General features: G+C 37.5%; 1 protein-coding gene across 5 annotated transcripts in view; it reads left to right on the forward strand.

The window, feature by feature from the left end:
- Window positions 1-17323, forward strand: part of fam13b (family with sequence similarity 13 member B) — an 82038-nt gene that overhangs the window by 681 nt on the left and 64034 nt on the right. The gene's annotated exons all lie outside the window — the stretch shown is intronic.

The following is a 17323-nucleotide window of genomic DNA, read 5'->3' on the forward strand; positions in this document are numbered from 1 at the left end:
TGATAGTGTAATGGTTTGGTTTGTAGTTAGCGGTTTTGTGTGTTTTTGCTTAAACGTGAAGAATGCGAGATCCCTTGGGTAATTGAGGATCATCTGGTTCTGACGGTTATTGTGCACAGAAACGGCATGCATTCTGTAATTTCGGTTGTCTGGAGTTTTTGTTCTCCTGAACTGTGCACGGGTAGTTTCGTTTTCTGTTCTGCTTGTTTCTGGAAAGCTTCATCGGTGACTCGGATGCTTCCTGCTCGGCTGTATTAAACTGTCTGTGCTGGAATGTTCTGCTGTTTTACGGCACAGCGTGTGACATTAAACAGTTTTTGCCTGCACTGATCCACATGAATAGATTTTTTTTTTAATGCAATATCTGATTCAACAATTTCCTTTCGGTGATGTGAGGCGTTCACAACTGGGTTCTTCTCTTTGCAGATTGCATAATCGTATCCGGTCATTGCCCTGAATTAGGACGGATTGGTCTCTCCATATGGTGTACAATCTGCATAAGCAAAAGGACCTCCATGCATTAGACAGCTAAATTGTAGGACATTAGTGCACCCACTGACATGTTATATCGTAAATGTAAAATACTGACTTATTGTTGCATTTTGCTTTAATCAGTCTGACGGCAAATGAACCTGCAGTGATTTTTTGTCAAAAATACCAACTGGTACCTTGAAATCTTTCAGCGAATTTAATAGTTAGAGATTTTCTATAGTACATTTCAAGATGTGATTAAAAAAATAAATAATTATTATATTGATTGTTAGTAATATTATTTTGCTTTCCTTCTCAAACATAATAATGGACGTTACATTTTCCATAGCATCGCCTTTGCTTATATTGCATTTATTAACTCTAAAATACACATTGAACCAGTGTTCTAACAAATTTGTGTTCAACTGATAAAAAGGAAGTTATTTTGTTTACGTGATGTATCTGCAGAAAACTGTTCTGACAGTTAATTAGACAGGAAGGCAGACTCTGATGTTTCTGTACTGTATTCTGTGCGATTAAGGGGAAAATATGCAATTGTAGTTTTTGTGACAGATATTTGCAATTATGATTTGATGCCCAATATATAGTCTTTAAAGTGAAGCTTCAGTTTGGTATTTACAGTGTAATAGACTAAGTATGTGATGGAGCGTTACCACATGAGACATAGTCAAATGTGTGACTGTCACACAGACGTTAAATTTAATTTTCCTTGTGTAAAATCTGTCTTTTTAGCACGGTAGTACAACCTGCTACCACAATAGCTAGGTTATTGTGTAAGCTACACCAGATATGTGTATAGACAGCCTGGAGTAAAGGTCAACTTTGTAGTGTTGGAAAAATGTTAAAAACAGTTGTTGAGTCAGCTGCTGTTACACATTTTCGATTGATACTGACATCTCTCCACACAAGTGCTAGTCTGTGAGCACTTTGCAGAACATAAGTGATCTAAATCAACGATGTTCTCTAAATCCTACCTTCATGAAAGCTTTTAATGTTCAGTAAACCGTTTAAGCAAAGTTCTGATTCAATCTTCTAGTCGTTCTGGAGGTTTTACTTTGTGCTGCTGCTGAGTTGCGTTGTTTTATACTGAGAGCCCTTTCTAGGTAGACAATGGTACCGGAAAATATAGCAATCAGAGCAGTACAGTAAAGTTGAATCAACAACTTTCTAAAATACTTGCATCAAAAACTGAGCATGCATATCCAATTTATTGCAAGACTTTTCGTTACTCATTATTCTTCCAACAATTTTAAAAGTAATTATTTGTGCCCATATTATATTAATGGCCCTGCCTATGAAATGAGAGAAAATAGTAATGGATAAACATTATAATTTCATTTGTAAAGCATACAGTGACACATTAAACACGATTTAAGATTTTTAATTTAAACAAATCCTCATATTCAAGAAGTGGAGACAGTGAATAGCTGGCATTGACACTCAGATAATTACTATCAGTGTTTACGTAATAAATTCACGAATATGTTTCTGTCTTTGGCTAAATTAATTACGAAGACAAAATAAAATCAAAGCCTACTAGATGCAAAAGTGCCTGTTTTGAGTCGCTAAACCAATTTTAATGACACAGTCAGTATGTTACTGTCAGCAGTAACTGTTGTAACTGATTGGCAGTATGTATAAAAAACAAGGTCATTTAGACACTTGAGGCAATTTAACGATAAACATTCAGTCCTGTTAAATTTTCCTGAGGTGAACCTGTAGCCTTTTATGAAGAATCTCACGTATGCACATACCAGCAGTGTCAAAACTCTCCAGTCTCCTGTGGTGTGAGATAAGATGAGTATGTAAGATGACCCGTAGTTTTTATATGGAAGGAAAACACACGCACACACAGCAGTCACAGCAGTGTCATAATCACACAGCTGCCTGCAGTGTGGGACTGCTGTTGCCAGGTCATTGAGTGGTTGTTTTAGACTATGTGGATGGATGCCAAGTTCAACCAAATGTGCTCCAAATCTCTCTAAAGCTGGACGCACACTGTCAGAAATGATCCAGATTTAATCCCAGTCTGCTCATGTTAATACCTGTATGGAAAATATGTTTCATAACCTCAATTTAATTGGTTAAAAGACTGTTTGGTTTTATAATTTGGTATGTAAGGATTGCTTGCAGAGTAAGACTGGGTGAACAAAAGAATAAGCAGACATTCCTAACTAGGAATTATCAAGGATGGAAATGCAGTAATTGATGGAGATATCCCAATTTCCACTAAGTGGCTTTTGTAATCCAGAGCACTATATACCACGTTAAAACTTGCTCAAGGTAGTTTCACACAGTGTGGCACAAAGATTGTGTAAATGGAGATTGTCCATAAGGCAGCTGAAATAATAAATAAAGACGAGAAAAAAAATCTTATTTTTTTCATGTGTTGTTATTCTTACTTATATGAATATCAGTAAGAGCCTACAATATCAGTTTACTTTCAGATCCAGGAATGTAACTCTAGTCAAATACACCAAAGAAATAGATATAAATTCTTCCTTGGTTTAATTTGTGCTACAAATGTCCATGCAAAACTTTCTCAAAATACAATGCAGATTCAATGACATGAAGACTGCAGTTGCAGTTGAAACATGTCAGCTAAGGTAAAAAAACATCTTTACTTTGATTTGTCGGTATAAAAAATAACGTTATCCTATGATCATTAACGACAAAATGAACATCATCCAAAGATTCAGTGACAATGAAAATAAGGATCACTTGGTAATCACAGTAAGTTAATTTTACATTTTGACATTTACATTAAATTTTTTCATACTGAATGTACTGGATTCAGAACTGGGGTATTTAATCTGCCAGATTAACTCAAAACAGACATTGGCGTCTGGCTATTTTATTAGCTCAACTGAATTTCTACTATATAGACTTCAATGGGCACCAGTGAGCTTAAACATGTCCACACAAAGATGAAGCCTATAATGTTGATTATCTTGTAACAGCAGCACATGTCAAGCTCTATAATGTATTAGCTGTAACATAAATTGTTGGTTCTCATAGTCAGTCTGTTGGATGCAGGAGAAAGAGACTGATATAAAGACCTGAGTGCCTTTGACAAGTAGGATGCTCCTGATCAAACAACAGCAAGTACCAAGAGGGACAAATCATGGAGGTCACTGCATGAATTGTTGTTACTGTTTCCATTCTTTATCAGTGTTGTGTATTAGTAGATGAATAAGATCCTTGTTAGTGGGTTTGACGTCATTGCATTTTTTGATGTAGTGAGTCACCAGTTATTGGTCAGGCATTTGGTGAGACAGGTTATTTGTTTTACCGTAGATGTCATTTGAGACGCAAAGAGCCACAGCTTGAGTAGACAAGTAGGCAGATGGAGAAATCCTGTGCTGAGCAGCTGGTTGGGCTGAAGTAATCTGGGAGTGAGAACAGTTCTCCTTAGGTTTAAAGGCACTGCTCAACTTGTACAGCATCTGCTGAATGTGTCGGACCACTGGAGAGATTGCACAGTGATTTAGGTCACGTGACTGGAACATAGACTGCACAGAGGAAGTGGACATAGTCGCCATGATGTCACCCATTTGTTTGTGGACTGTGTCGCCATCTTGGCTTTTTGGAGTCGAAAGTGAAGAGATGTGAATAGGCTGGAGAAGAGCGAGGGGTGGCTCTGACGGAGGAATCTGAGGACACTATTCGGGTTTTTTGTTGAGTCAGAATGAGCCTTTTGTGGTTGGCATACAGTACAGGAAAGACGATGAGTCTGTTACCTTATTTGACTGTGGCACTTGCTTCTAAAACTGCCTTGTAGGGCGCCAAAAATTCATCTATGCCGTAAAAGCCCCTACTATGCATATTGTTGACAAAGTAACCATTATATCATCAGCCAATGCTAATTAGTTAGCTAGGTTTGGAAGGTGCATCTGTAATTGAATGTGATGCTAATTGGAATAATCAGTTTGGCTTGTCAAAAACAGCCTTCAAAATAAATGTATGTGCCAGAAAACATAATCAGCTGACTTCTTAGTGTACAGTCAAGTGCTGAACGATAGGTTTTTCTTTCTGGATACTGCAACTAACTTGATAAATTGAAACTTTTGTGAGTTCAAAACAGTCTGTACAAGGGTCAGAGTTACAATATGTAACCACTGACTACACCCAGGGCTATTCAAATGTGCTGTGATTATGCACTGCTACATGTCTTTTCTGACTGACAAGTTGCTGTGGTAGCAGACAATAAAGTATGCCTGATTTACTCTAAATGTAACCATAATTTACAAAATGAACATCATGCTGTATTGTAGAATACTTAAAATAAGCCATTGAGACCATAAACTCATTAGGAAAATGTTTGCTTAGGTAATACATGAGTAAGATTTTGTGTCTTTTTTTTGTAGATTTCTATATGAACTGACTTTTTTTTTGCAACAAATTTCTCCATACTGTTAGCCATTAAATACAATAGATTTAGGACAGATCTGTTTTGAGTTAACTTTCAGACCTGTAGACTACTTCTTTCTTACAGTGTGTGGAATAGAGAAACAGAAAGATGAACTGCGGTAGCCTATATCTTTAACCCTTGCCACCACTTTCCACACTGGTTGGCGGACCTTTGTATGACATTAAGTCTGTGGTTTTCTCTTTACATGTGATTGGAAAGTCCCTAGTTCTAAACATCTCTTTGCACATTGGTTTCTATGTATTTATTTCCTTTTTTGCTACAGGCTGCCTGCTTTTTACTACCTCTCTGTTCCTATGTAGCTATTTGTCTGAAATAATACTTACGTTTTCTTTCCTGCAGCATTGCAAATTATAATAAGTTTCACTTAATTTTTAGCTGGCTAACCAATGGCTCTCTTTATTAGCTAAAGGGTCAGTTGTTTTTTTAGTATGTAAAAGGTTTACTTACAGTAATGCATGGATGAGAACATAAAGTGTAAACTGTTCCTATTTTTGCTTCTTTGTATGTACACAAATTATTTAACATTTGTAATATTAATATAGAAATGAATGTCATTTCTTTCTTAGCTTCTGTTTTCTGAATTTTGTAGATCAGTCAGGCCATCAGTCAGTCAATTATCTCGGTCTGGTTTAATACCTGCTGCTTCAGGCTCACATGATGTTAGGTAGACTGATGCTTTGCCAATGCATAGGCTAATACATTGATTTGACCTTCACCTCAGCGAAGAGCTTACCTTGCTTGAACTCGGCAGTAGTGCTGCTTGGCTTGAATTGGAGATTAAAGTAACAAAGCGTGCTTTCTGGCAGAAAACCCGAGGATCAAAACCAGCCAACACTGCTGTGGAGCAATTTGGGTCAAGTCATTGCTTACCTAGATGAATACCTTTGTGGGAACTATGCTCAATCAGTTATCATAGGCTTTTTTGTGGAAACTAGTTTTAAAAGGATAGCAGAGCACTTGGCTTCTTTTTTCATCCTGCCATATTCGGGGTTAGTGTTCTACAGCTTACAAGGATGTGCCTGAATGGTACGTTCCGTAATATGGCTTGGGGTGGACAACCTGACAATCTTATATTGAAGGTGATCTTAATTCGGCATATGGTCTGCTGCCTGCTACATACAGGTTGGCCAGGTCACAGTTGTGGTTGCATGTCCTGTTGTGCCAACAGACTTTTAAAACACCATCTTCTATTATTAATTACAAGAGATCAGACTATAAATATGTGTGAAACAAAAGTTTACAATTTCCCAAAGTCCACAAGTAATAATATAGTATCGTTATCCGCCTCTTGTCTTTCATTTATATCATACTTCAAGCACCCACATTTGTGTATTCAGTTGTGGGTATCAGTATTCATGTATTGGTGTCAAATTTGCATCGGGAAAAAACATGAAATGAGTGCTCCAGGTAAATTAGGCATATTGTTCCTCTCGCCACAAGTAGAAGCATTTGGATAAATAAATCGTATATGTAATTATGTAATAATTTGGTGCATTATGTATGAAATTTTCTGGTATTTTTTTTAGATTATAGCACTTGAAGTAAATGGACATTAATAGACTTTATTAACATATTTTGCTGCTTTTGGTGACAGTACAGGACAGTTTAAGCAATCTGACTGTGGCATCTTTAATAGCGTTTCAAAGCAGAGTTCTTGTTTTTTGTTTTTTTTATTATTATGTGCCTGTAAAGTGTCTTTGAGTGTCAAAAAAAAGCACTATACAAATGAGATGCATATTATTTTATTACTATTAATTGTTCTGCTCTGTGTTTTCCAGTTTAAGTTGCATATAGAAAATAAACATTGACTCAAGGCCACAGAGGGGCAACTGAGCAACAAATCCTAGCTCATCTGTCAACTGCTGTTTTGAGAGCTCACAAAACTGCCAAAACTAATTGACTTGGCCATCATGTTATTTTTGTACACCTAAAAAAAGTACTTTACATAAAACATAAAGGGGAAATTGTGGGTAAACGAAAGCGACAAAAAGCATTAATAATTTGTCACTTCTGCATTACAATTTGCTTGGTCACCGTTTGCTTGCTCTTCTGTCTGCTCATTTGTTGGCTTCCTCTCACAGCTGGTGTTTTGATCTATTGTTTACACACAGACACACACACACACAGATGGAAGTGACGAGACTTGTACTATCCTGTGTAAGCTTTTAGTTCTGTGTTAATTGAGTGTTATTCAATCCCCGTATAATAGAGCTCAGACTGTTTATTCAATGGTATTTAACAGCAGGCTTGAGATTTCCTCTATGATTCACAGAAGTCTCACTTCCTCTTCTTGCTGTCACTGCTTTCATAGACCTGTCAGGCATGCACAGAATATAAAGACGACGGATGGAGAGGGATGCAGCAAAAACAGAACACTGGCTGGTATTTTAGAGTGCTGTGGTTTGGAAATTTCCATCAATATGAGACAGAGTGAGAAAAAGAGGTGATACAGATCAATACTAAATCAATAGAGCTCGACGTCATTGTCTCAGAGGAGGCAGGGCCCAGGAACTCCGGCAGACTCTGCTAAGGTTAAGCTTACACTTAATGATTCGATGATGGTGCCATGAATTACAGGTCAATATATGTATAACAGCGAGTTTTTACGCTCATGGTTTCTTCAGCTTAATGATGTCAAAAGTTGCTGCCACTGCAATTTTATGAGTAGTACTTATGTCTGTAAACTAAAAAAGTGATGTTTACCTTTATTCTCGAAGTATAAAAACATGCTAAAAACATTTCCTCCCTCATAAAACACCTGAAATCCATTTTTTATAAGTTGACCTATATTGTACAGCCATGTTGCCTCGCCAGCAGTCTTTTTCTCGTCTTCCGTTTGATGATGCATGATTGATGATGCCTGCATCTCTATGATGAGGTACCTAGATTTGTCAGGTCTTTAATTTCCTGCATTTGACAAAAACAGAAATCTTGCCCGGTTGTTCATTACTCCTTCAGTTTTGCAGAAGAATTTTGCAGCAAATGTGTTTTACTGCAACAGATAATCATATTAATGATATTTTTAACAATGCATGACACAAAGGTTTCAAATGATACCGAGAAGTCTGAGAGTTAAATATAACAACCACAACTCTGTTTCTATTGTATATTGAAACTACAGAATGAAACCCCTATTTAGGGTATTTCAACATTTTTAGCTTAGTTTTTATGTGAGACATGCAAACCCCACACTACTCTATTGCTGAAGAAACAATCTTTGACTAATAAACCTCGGGTTATTACTTTAAATGCTAAGAAAGGATCAGTGTATGCTCCAAGGGCACTGTTTTAAAGTTAAATGTCACTTCTGAAGGACCAATGAAATCATTTAACAATTACAGTCTAAGTCCGGTCAGCAAACATTTCTGTAATTCCATAATTATTTGAGTGGGTCTCTTAAGTTGCACAAAATGTCGGTAATACTTGCTTAAAATTCCATTTGTCTTAGAACAACATTGCTGATGAACTGGTATTGATACAATCTCATTACTTATAAACCAGCCACTGTTAGAAATAGAACTCTGGCAAACTGTGAAGTCCACATGAAAATAAGGTGTATGGCCAGAGTTTCATTAGGGGTTTTCTGTGATGGATTTTTGTCATCAAAAACTTTTTAGTAGTATTTAAAAAATTCTAAGGTGACTTGTTTGAGGAGTTAAAAAAAACTCCAAAGAAAGAAAAAGAACTGGTGTGACTGTTCACTCAGATGGCATAGCAACCAAGCAAACTTTATGCAAATGTCCTGAACAAAATGCTGCTTTCCTTCCACTCCCACAGTTGCCAACACAGAGCTGCACTTGTGTTTCCACTGTAGGCGTTCGAGCTTTTTTCAATGCCACAGCCCCTCAGGGAAGCAAAGAATGGATGTTATTTTACTGTTTGCCCGATATGGGACATCAGCTCTTCTGTGAAATTTGATGGCATATGACTTAAAAGGGGGCGGCACAGTGGTGACGGGCCTTTCGGCATGGAGGCTGCATGTTCTCCATTTGTCTGCGTGGGTTTTCTCTGGGTGCTCTGGTTTCCTCCCACAGTCCAAAGACATGTAGTGTAGATTAACTGGTGATTGTACCTGTAGACTGGCGATTATCAGTGGGGATAGGCTCAAGTCCCCCACAGCTTTGTGGGTCTAGCTAATGCATTAATGGATTAATGGAACAAACTGTGAAAACTAGGCCTAAGAGAAAAATATTACCAGTTCAGGAAAACTTCTTCCTCCACCAGTAAATGTTATTAACTAGGGCACTTATCCATTCCAGTGGCAGTACATAGTTGCAATCACTTGGCAGCTGCAGAAAGTGTTGGTTGTACTGGAGGGGACTACAATGTAAGGCATATGAAGAATGATGTTGCTGCTTAAGTGTTCAAGAGACTGACATGGAACAATTTTAGGCTGCAAAAATGACTATTTTTTTGTCATTTATGGCTGATTGTTTTCTTGATTAATTGATCTTGTCTATAAAACATCATAAAAATTCCTGTTATAGTTTTCAAAACTGTAACTTGCCTAATTCAGATTGCTTTTTCTTACCCTACCAACAGTCCAAACATACTCACTTTGCTATCACAGAAAAGCAGAATATTTTTACCTATGAGAAGCTTGAAACAGAGACTGGCAATCATTTTTGCAGAAAAAAATTGCTGGTGATCAGGTAATACAATTAGCTAATTATATCTCCTCGACAAATACTGTAGGCTGGATTTGTTTGAACACATGGAACAAGCTTTAGCTGTGTTCAGCCCCTTGAGCAGGCGTATCCATCAGATTCTCAGGCTTAAAAGAAAGCTGGAGCAAAATCAATATGACAAATGTTTGACAGTGAGTCGAAGCTTTCAAATTTCTTTCTTTTGTTATCAATTTACACAGAATGTTAAAATAAATGTTCAGACGAGATGATTATTTTGTTCCAAGTTCCATACATCCTCAAAATAAATAAATATTGTACATGCTCGGTGAGGGTGGGAGATAACAAGGCCTGAAAAAGCAGATGTCCCCCAAAGACATGTGCTTATTAATTTATCACTGACAGGGCTAGTCTAGGAGGAGCAGTTAAACTAGGCTAGGGCACTGAGCTGCTGCTACTGATTCAAGGGCAAACACGACACTCTGTTTTTTCTCTTGATCCTTGTCTCTTTACCTCACTTACTCTTGTCTCCTGTCGCCTTCTTCCTCCCTGCTGCTTTTTCTCATCTGATCATCTCATGCCATTCTCTTTGTGATGCTCTTTTATTCTCTGTAACTCTGCTTCGACTCCTTTATTCCACTGTCTGTGTGCATCATCACCTCCCAGCCCGACATGACCTGCTGCTATCTGCTTGTAAGAAAAGAAAGAAAAGAGTGATTTTTAAAATTGTATGGAAAAGTAAAACTTTGGATAATTCTTCCTTCCTATTCCTTATACTAACTTCTGACCTCATCTCAGGTAACCCAGATGATGCCTAAAAATTACTGAAGTATTTCCCTGAAATAATAAAGGTTAAAATAGTTGTAGCTGCAGTGACTGAGGCTTAGTGGCAAAATATGTTTCACTGTATATCAATTAAATCCTTGTATTTTTTGCCTCAGTTTGACTGTGTTATGTTTTTGCATTAGATGGTCTCATAATTCAGTGATACTTCATTAGATACTAGGTGGATATACTTCAAGGTTAAGCTTTTTGAACACATTGCTGTGTTAACCTTCTTTTCCTTGCTTACCCTTTCCCTTGAATTCTGTATTTAAGGAAATATAATCCCTCAAATAATAATATAAGGGATCAGATTGCTCATTTATACATACAAAATCTGAGATATGGGGTATGCATTCATAGACCATAATGCCCTTTTCTGTCGGCTGTTATCATACTTACTTTATGCCCCCCCCTGCTAAAAGTGGGTTGGTTGAATAATTACGGCATGTGACTATCAGCAAATGTAATGGCTCTAAAGAGGTCATGTTACAGTGTTCACTGCAGAAGGAATACTAAAGACAAACAAACAGATTCATTACATTTGAGAAAGTAGATGTTTGTATTTTTGTAGATTGTCTGCTCTTATTCAAGCATATGCTTAGTGAAACATAATGTGAAACAAACAAGTTAAAGTCACAGCTATGGAAATGTATTAAAATGCAAAATATGATATACAGAGTTTGATGTACACATGTAATATTGTTCAGGTAATAGTTTATGTTTGCTGTTGACAGAAAGCAAGGAAAATTGCTGTTAGTGTTTTTGCTAGCCACTGCCCTAAAAGACGACTCCTCATCTTCCTATTGTTATGTGTATCGACCTGACTTTTTTTTTCTTATTGACTGTTGACCTTAAAGTCACGGTGGCCATTAGTCCTCATCTCTGCTTATTGCTACAAGTCAGTCAAGAGAACTTAGTCCCAGTGGTAGACACTTAAAAATGTGCACCGGCAGGTTTTAAGTCTCCACCTAACCTTTAGGCTTATTAGATATGAGTGCATGTGCATCTGCGTTTGCTGGTTTTAATAGGCGTTACATTTCCTCTCTTTGTGTCGTGGACTATAGGCTTTCATTTGCAAAGGTTGTATTATTTGAACACCCATCCATTACTGTTTTGTATACAGTGGATTGATACAGCTGTGTATAGTGTGGGTGCACCGCTAACAACACTTGAGCCAACACAAAACACTGGTTTCATAGTTTTAAGAAGATTATTGATAGACTTCCTGTTATGCAGGTTCTTGCAAAGCAGTGAGACATCCCGCATGGCTAACTGGCCCAATGTTAGTAGAAAATTAACATCGTTTCCATCAGGTGACGCATTGTAAGAGTGAATGAGCAGCACTCAAGATGAAAATCACCAATTTGTGCAAATTAATGTGTTCTGCGTATAAAATAGCACTCGAAATGTTTAATATTTCAATGACATGTACTGTATTGGGCTGAATATAAGACAACCCTGAAGATAAGGGATCCCGTTAATTCAAGGAGAAAAGGGTGTAATCCCTGAAATGCTTTTCTCCTGAAAGTGAAACTTGAAATACTCCCATTACAGCAGATAGAAATCCTACATTTATGTAGCTTGTCAGTTATCCTCTTACTCGCTCTTCTCTGTCAGGCTCTTGTAAGCTGTCAAAATGATCTTCTCTGGCAGTTAACATTTTTCAAACAGTGTTTTTGAGAACCACATCATCTGTGGTAGCCTTAATTCTTGGCTGCTTGGTAGATGTAATTCAGTCCATGGTCCAGTTCTGCAGTTAAAACGTCAGCTGATGCTTAGAACTCGTTTTCACTCATTGTCAGCTTATTTCTCCCATGGCAGCAAAGCACATTACACAAGTATTCGGAAACTTCTGTAGGTTTAACTAGGCTAACAGAACATTTTTAAGGACAATTGAGTCCGAAAGTCCTTTGGTTGCCTGTCAACATTAAGACGACAAACAAGCCATAATGCAGCACTCTCTATTCCAGTACTCTCTCCATTCAAACTCAATATATGCGGTTGTGAACCTGCAATTGTCTAGTCTTCAAAGAAAGGATTACCACTTTCATTTTTGGAAAAACAAAATCTTACATTCATCTGAACAGGTGTTCACATGAATGAAAACAAACCATTAAAAAAATGATTGTATAAGGCTATTGTTAAAAGGGACTCAAAGTGACGTTTTCATTCCATTTGTGACAAAGGAGATGAGAGTCTTTGTCACATGTTCAGTGATTGATGGAAGAGATTTGTATCTCTGCTTACTGTGTTATTTGACCTTAATGCGTTCTTTGGGTGTGTTCTTGTTTGGGTGTGAAAGGTCATGCTCACACTGCAGCGTACAGGGAAGTTATGTGTTGTGTTAAAGTCAAGGAACGTATGCGCAAAGAATGACCTGAGATACACAACACACCCAAGACAGCAGACACATGCAAAAATACCAGGCATTCATTCCTGTCCTGATAGTTTTGTGGAATTTCAGACTAGACAGTAGAGTTCATTCAGCCCCTCTTTGTGCTCAGACGTGTTTTACGTTTGTTTTACCTTTAAGAATTTTAGTGAAAGAGATGCAGTAGACCACTTTCTCTGGAGATCTATTTCTGAGAAAAGTTCTTTTCTGTTTTCTTTTTTTTTTGGTTTTAGTTGTGCAGCCTATATCAGTTTAATACACTTTGATATATATTTTTAGCTATCTCTCCCTGGGGTTTATCGGCTTTGACAGAGAAATCTGATTGAATTTAACATCTGAAGAGGATTCCTGCTGTCCAACCTACCTCTCTATCACTTTGTACTTCACTGATTTTGGTTGACCGTGATCGTTTGGCTAGTGGTGATAGACTGTGCAGAGTTTAACTACTTTGATCTGCTTTATTTGGAGTGTATTTATAATATGATGCAAGTTGGAGGAAACTTACTGATTTATTTATAATGTCTTGTGAATTTTTTATTTTCTTTTTGGTCATGCACTTTGTTTTGAAGGAACTGAGGCTATTTGGCAGATCACAGATTAATTCCAACAGGGTTTTTGTTCCCACATTTTTTGCTTATGCGTGCAATACTTGTTTCCTGATATTTAAATCAGGGATTGTTCTGTTTAAGTTGCATTACAGAGGATAGAGTTTTTTAGTAGAGTGTCTGGTCATCTTTTCTTCCATAAATATTTTATGCTTTGCAGGTATTGAACTTGTGACCTTTCTCCAAAAGGCTGCCTCCTGACAGACCACTGCTCCGGTTTGATTTCTGGATGTGCATTTCCAGAGGGGAAGGTGCTGCTTTTAGAAACAAACAATTTGAGATTGATTTTTGTTTATTTAATCAGGAAGTCTGGTTGCGATCAAAATATAATTTGCAAAAGAGACCTGAGTGCAAAATCATATAATTACTTATAAATATTAATAGTTACACAAATATAGAGTATATTCGTTTAAATCTACTGCTAGCACTACTGTAGTAAAGGCAGTATTGTAAACATTCTGTGATTCAAGCTGGGTGTGATAGGTGTCATTTGTTTTTGCCTGCTCTGTCTCCTAAAGCTGAAAGACATATTTTTCTCATAGTCAAATCTGTAATTAATCTTTACACTTGCTGTAGTTGACTGTCTTAAGATAACACAGTTCCTTTAGCTTACCTCTGGACTGCACTGTGGTTGTGTTTAACACCTTTTGAAAGTAGAAAATCAGAAGTTGCACACTTTTAACATGAGTAGAATTGTAGCTAAAGTCTTGGTCTGTTTAGATCAACAACAGCTCTGTATTTAAAAGCGTGCAAGGTGCTGTGTAAGTGGCGGCATGTTCTTTTAAAGCACTGGAGAGAATGAAATACAATCCTTAAATGCCAGATTGATTAATTGAGCCATATGTTGAAGGTTAGATGCCAAAATGCCGCACAGCAGTTTATAGCACCATTAGGAGGATTTACAGCTTTGTAAAGTTCACATAGACAATGCATTCATCTTCTCTCCAAGTTATTGTGAGGTAAACAATAGAAATATGCATCTGCCTTTCAGAATGATGTGCTTTTATGTCCTTGATTAGCCAACAAAGTGCCTTCTCATCAAAGTAATGTGAACATGGCTGTACACCATCTTGTTTCTTGAGTTGCGTCTCTTCTTGTAGACTTCTCTGTGTATTGTTCTTATGTTCTTGGCTGGCCTCTTTCCCTCCTGGTCCTCATGTTCTCATTCACGTTTTCTTTTCCCCTCTTCTAGCGCACTCTGCCTTAACTTTCTCAGTTTTCCCTTTAACAATGTCCCTCATTGTTGAGCAGAAGGTTGTTAAGGGATTAAGACACACAGACACACGGAAAGAAACAGACAGCAATTCTAGACTGTTTCCTCATTGACCAAACTGTCACTGCACAGCCCTTTTAGGGTCAGTTTTCCTGACAGACAAGGCAGTAGTTTAGGAACAGTGAGTTCTCTAATCTCAGAGTCTCATTTTCCTGATCTGTCTCTCTGTCTGATAATACTCAAGTATGTGGAGCCTGGCAGTGGAGGCTCTGCTGCTCTCAGGCACAGGTATTGTGCTAGTGATGCCCCCAACCTGTTGGGACTAATAATCATTATACAGTATTCAAAAATATGCAACAGTTGAGGTTTTCATATTGTCTTAGTTTGCAGGGAACAAAGCTGTCTGGCTTGTGGTGTGTCTTTTGGTTTCAATGGTCAGGGCTCTGACCCAATACAATCGTGGGATTTTCTCTAGCTTTTAAAGAGGCTTACAGACAAGCAGTGCCAGCTGAGTTGGTTTTGGAAAGAAAGAGGTTTAACAATTTCTTTAATTTAGCAATCATTATAAGCAAAACACAAGACTTCTGAAACATTCATTTAGTATGCTTAAGTGAAGGGAAAACCTGAAAATAAGATTCAGCTCATCAGCCACCAATAAAGGCATTGATGTTGAACACCTTCTCAACATTTTTGCCTTTAAGTAAGAATGAACACTGATTGTACTGACAAAAACAAAAAGGATATTTTGATATCATAATTAGTAAAAACAGGACTGAGTCCCTGAATGGGCATAAAAGAAAGATTCATTTCAGAGTTGGAAAAATATACATCAGAATTGTATTGATTTGATCTAATATGTAACTCTGTAAAAATAGCTGGTGGTAAGTGTGTGATAGCCCCTGTATGATCTTCCTCTGAAGAACATTTGGCAAAGAATCACATATTGTGCTTAGCAGCTTTTACATGGAATACTATTTTATTTAATTTTTTGTTCCGAAAAAGTGTAATATAAAAAGTCCGTATCAGTACTGTCCCACACAACCTGGTAAAACATTTAGTGTACTTAGAAGGTTAATGACGAGGATTTGGGTATTATGTTGACCAAAACACTTACAAAGGCCATTTTATTATTATGGCTTAGTCAGTCCATCTGTTCTAACTGTGGACTTTTTTCTGTTTCTGTTATTGCATTTCATTATTTTCCTTGTATCTGCAGTATTTGAAGCATTGCAGTTTCCAGAGTTTCCAGCATTCATATCGTGACAAAGGGTCATATTTGTGTGGTAGTTGCTAAAACCCTTAAAAAAGCTTGCTAAATTTGTACTATTAGTATATGATCCAGCTGAACATTGTATAATGAGCTTTGGGTACTTTCATGATTCAGTCATGTAACTCTTTCTGTAAAGATAGATACTTCTTAAAGATTTGAAAGAATAGAGCAAGTCTTTTTCTTTGTAAGTATTAAGCTGGTTATGGTGATAGAGACAAAGGCATGAGCAGGGCACTTAGCTGATACTTATGTTTCTTAGCTCAGTATTTTCCTGTCATGGCAATGTCTGTTCCTGCTCATCTGTACTCCTGAGCTCCTCTTGACATAAAGGTGGAACAGACTAAGTAGGTCGGATGGCTTGTGCAACATGCAGGAAAAGGATGAATGAAAGAAAAGAAGCGACACAAGAGGGTTGAAGAAAAAAAGAGGAGCAACAGGGACACTTGTATTCCACCAGAAAAGAGAGGATAAGAGAGTTGTTGTGCATAGTACAAAACTTATCCAGTGCCATCCAGCTGCATGTGTTGCAGACACTGTTGGACTCACACACCAACACACACTCACCCACTGCATCTCATCTGATATGTAATCTAACTTGCACACACGTGTTCAGAAAATTAAATGCACATATTTGTAAGCTGTTGTTGTCTCCAATCACTGGTCAGCCCAAGCAAGCAAAGCACACAAAGTAAGAGACTGAAGTGACAACAGTTTAAAGGTACACACCTAATGGATTGAATGTGACAGTTTGTGCACATGGGTGTGCACACGGGCATGCACAGACCTGTTAAACATAATGGCACTGCAATCTTGCCAAGTGTGTGTCTCTTTCATTATTCTATTCAGTCCTCCAGTACACTCTTGGAGAACCTGACATGCCAAGCTTCGAAGATGAGATCAGAGAGGAAGGAGTGGAGAAAAGTAGAGAGGGCAGTGAAGAAGCATAAGAAAGACATCGTGGTGTAACAGATGATAGGTGATTCATGATTTGTATGGATCCCCATCCATGGTCCAGCACATATCAGCCATGGCTTAATTGCTCAGTTTAAGCTTTATAGAGTGAAATACACTTTTACTGGCACTATTACTTTTTAAAGTAACTAGAAGGGCACTTCGAATGTTCAGTTCTCCATCAAGGCTATCTCACAATTTTAAAGAAGTATTTGGACCTGGTAGTTGTTACATAATACCTTCACCTAGATGAGGAATCATTTCTTAAATCTCTGATCTCTAATCTGTGATCCAAACAATGACTCAAAAGCCGTGATATGATTTGAACCACAGAGTTTTGTAATGCATTGCACCCCTGCAAAAGGGATTACCAAAAACCAAAGCAGGAGAAGTCTTCTTGATGTTATTACCACATGAAATACTGAATGAGAAGATAACAGAGTCTTGTTTTGTAAAAGAAACTGGCTTTAACTTTCCCCAACCATTGATTGGGACACACAGATGTGGGAGGTTTTTCA

Source organism: Amphiprion ocellaris, chromosome 13, assembly GCF_022539595.1.
Source record: "Amphiprion ocellaris isolate individual 3 ecotype Okinawa chromosome 13, ASM2253959v1, whole genome shotgun sequence".
Lineage (NCBI taxonomy): Eukaryota > Metazoa > Chordata > Actinopteri > Pomacentridae > Amphiprion > Amphiprion ocellaris.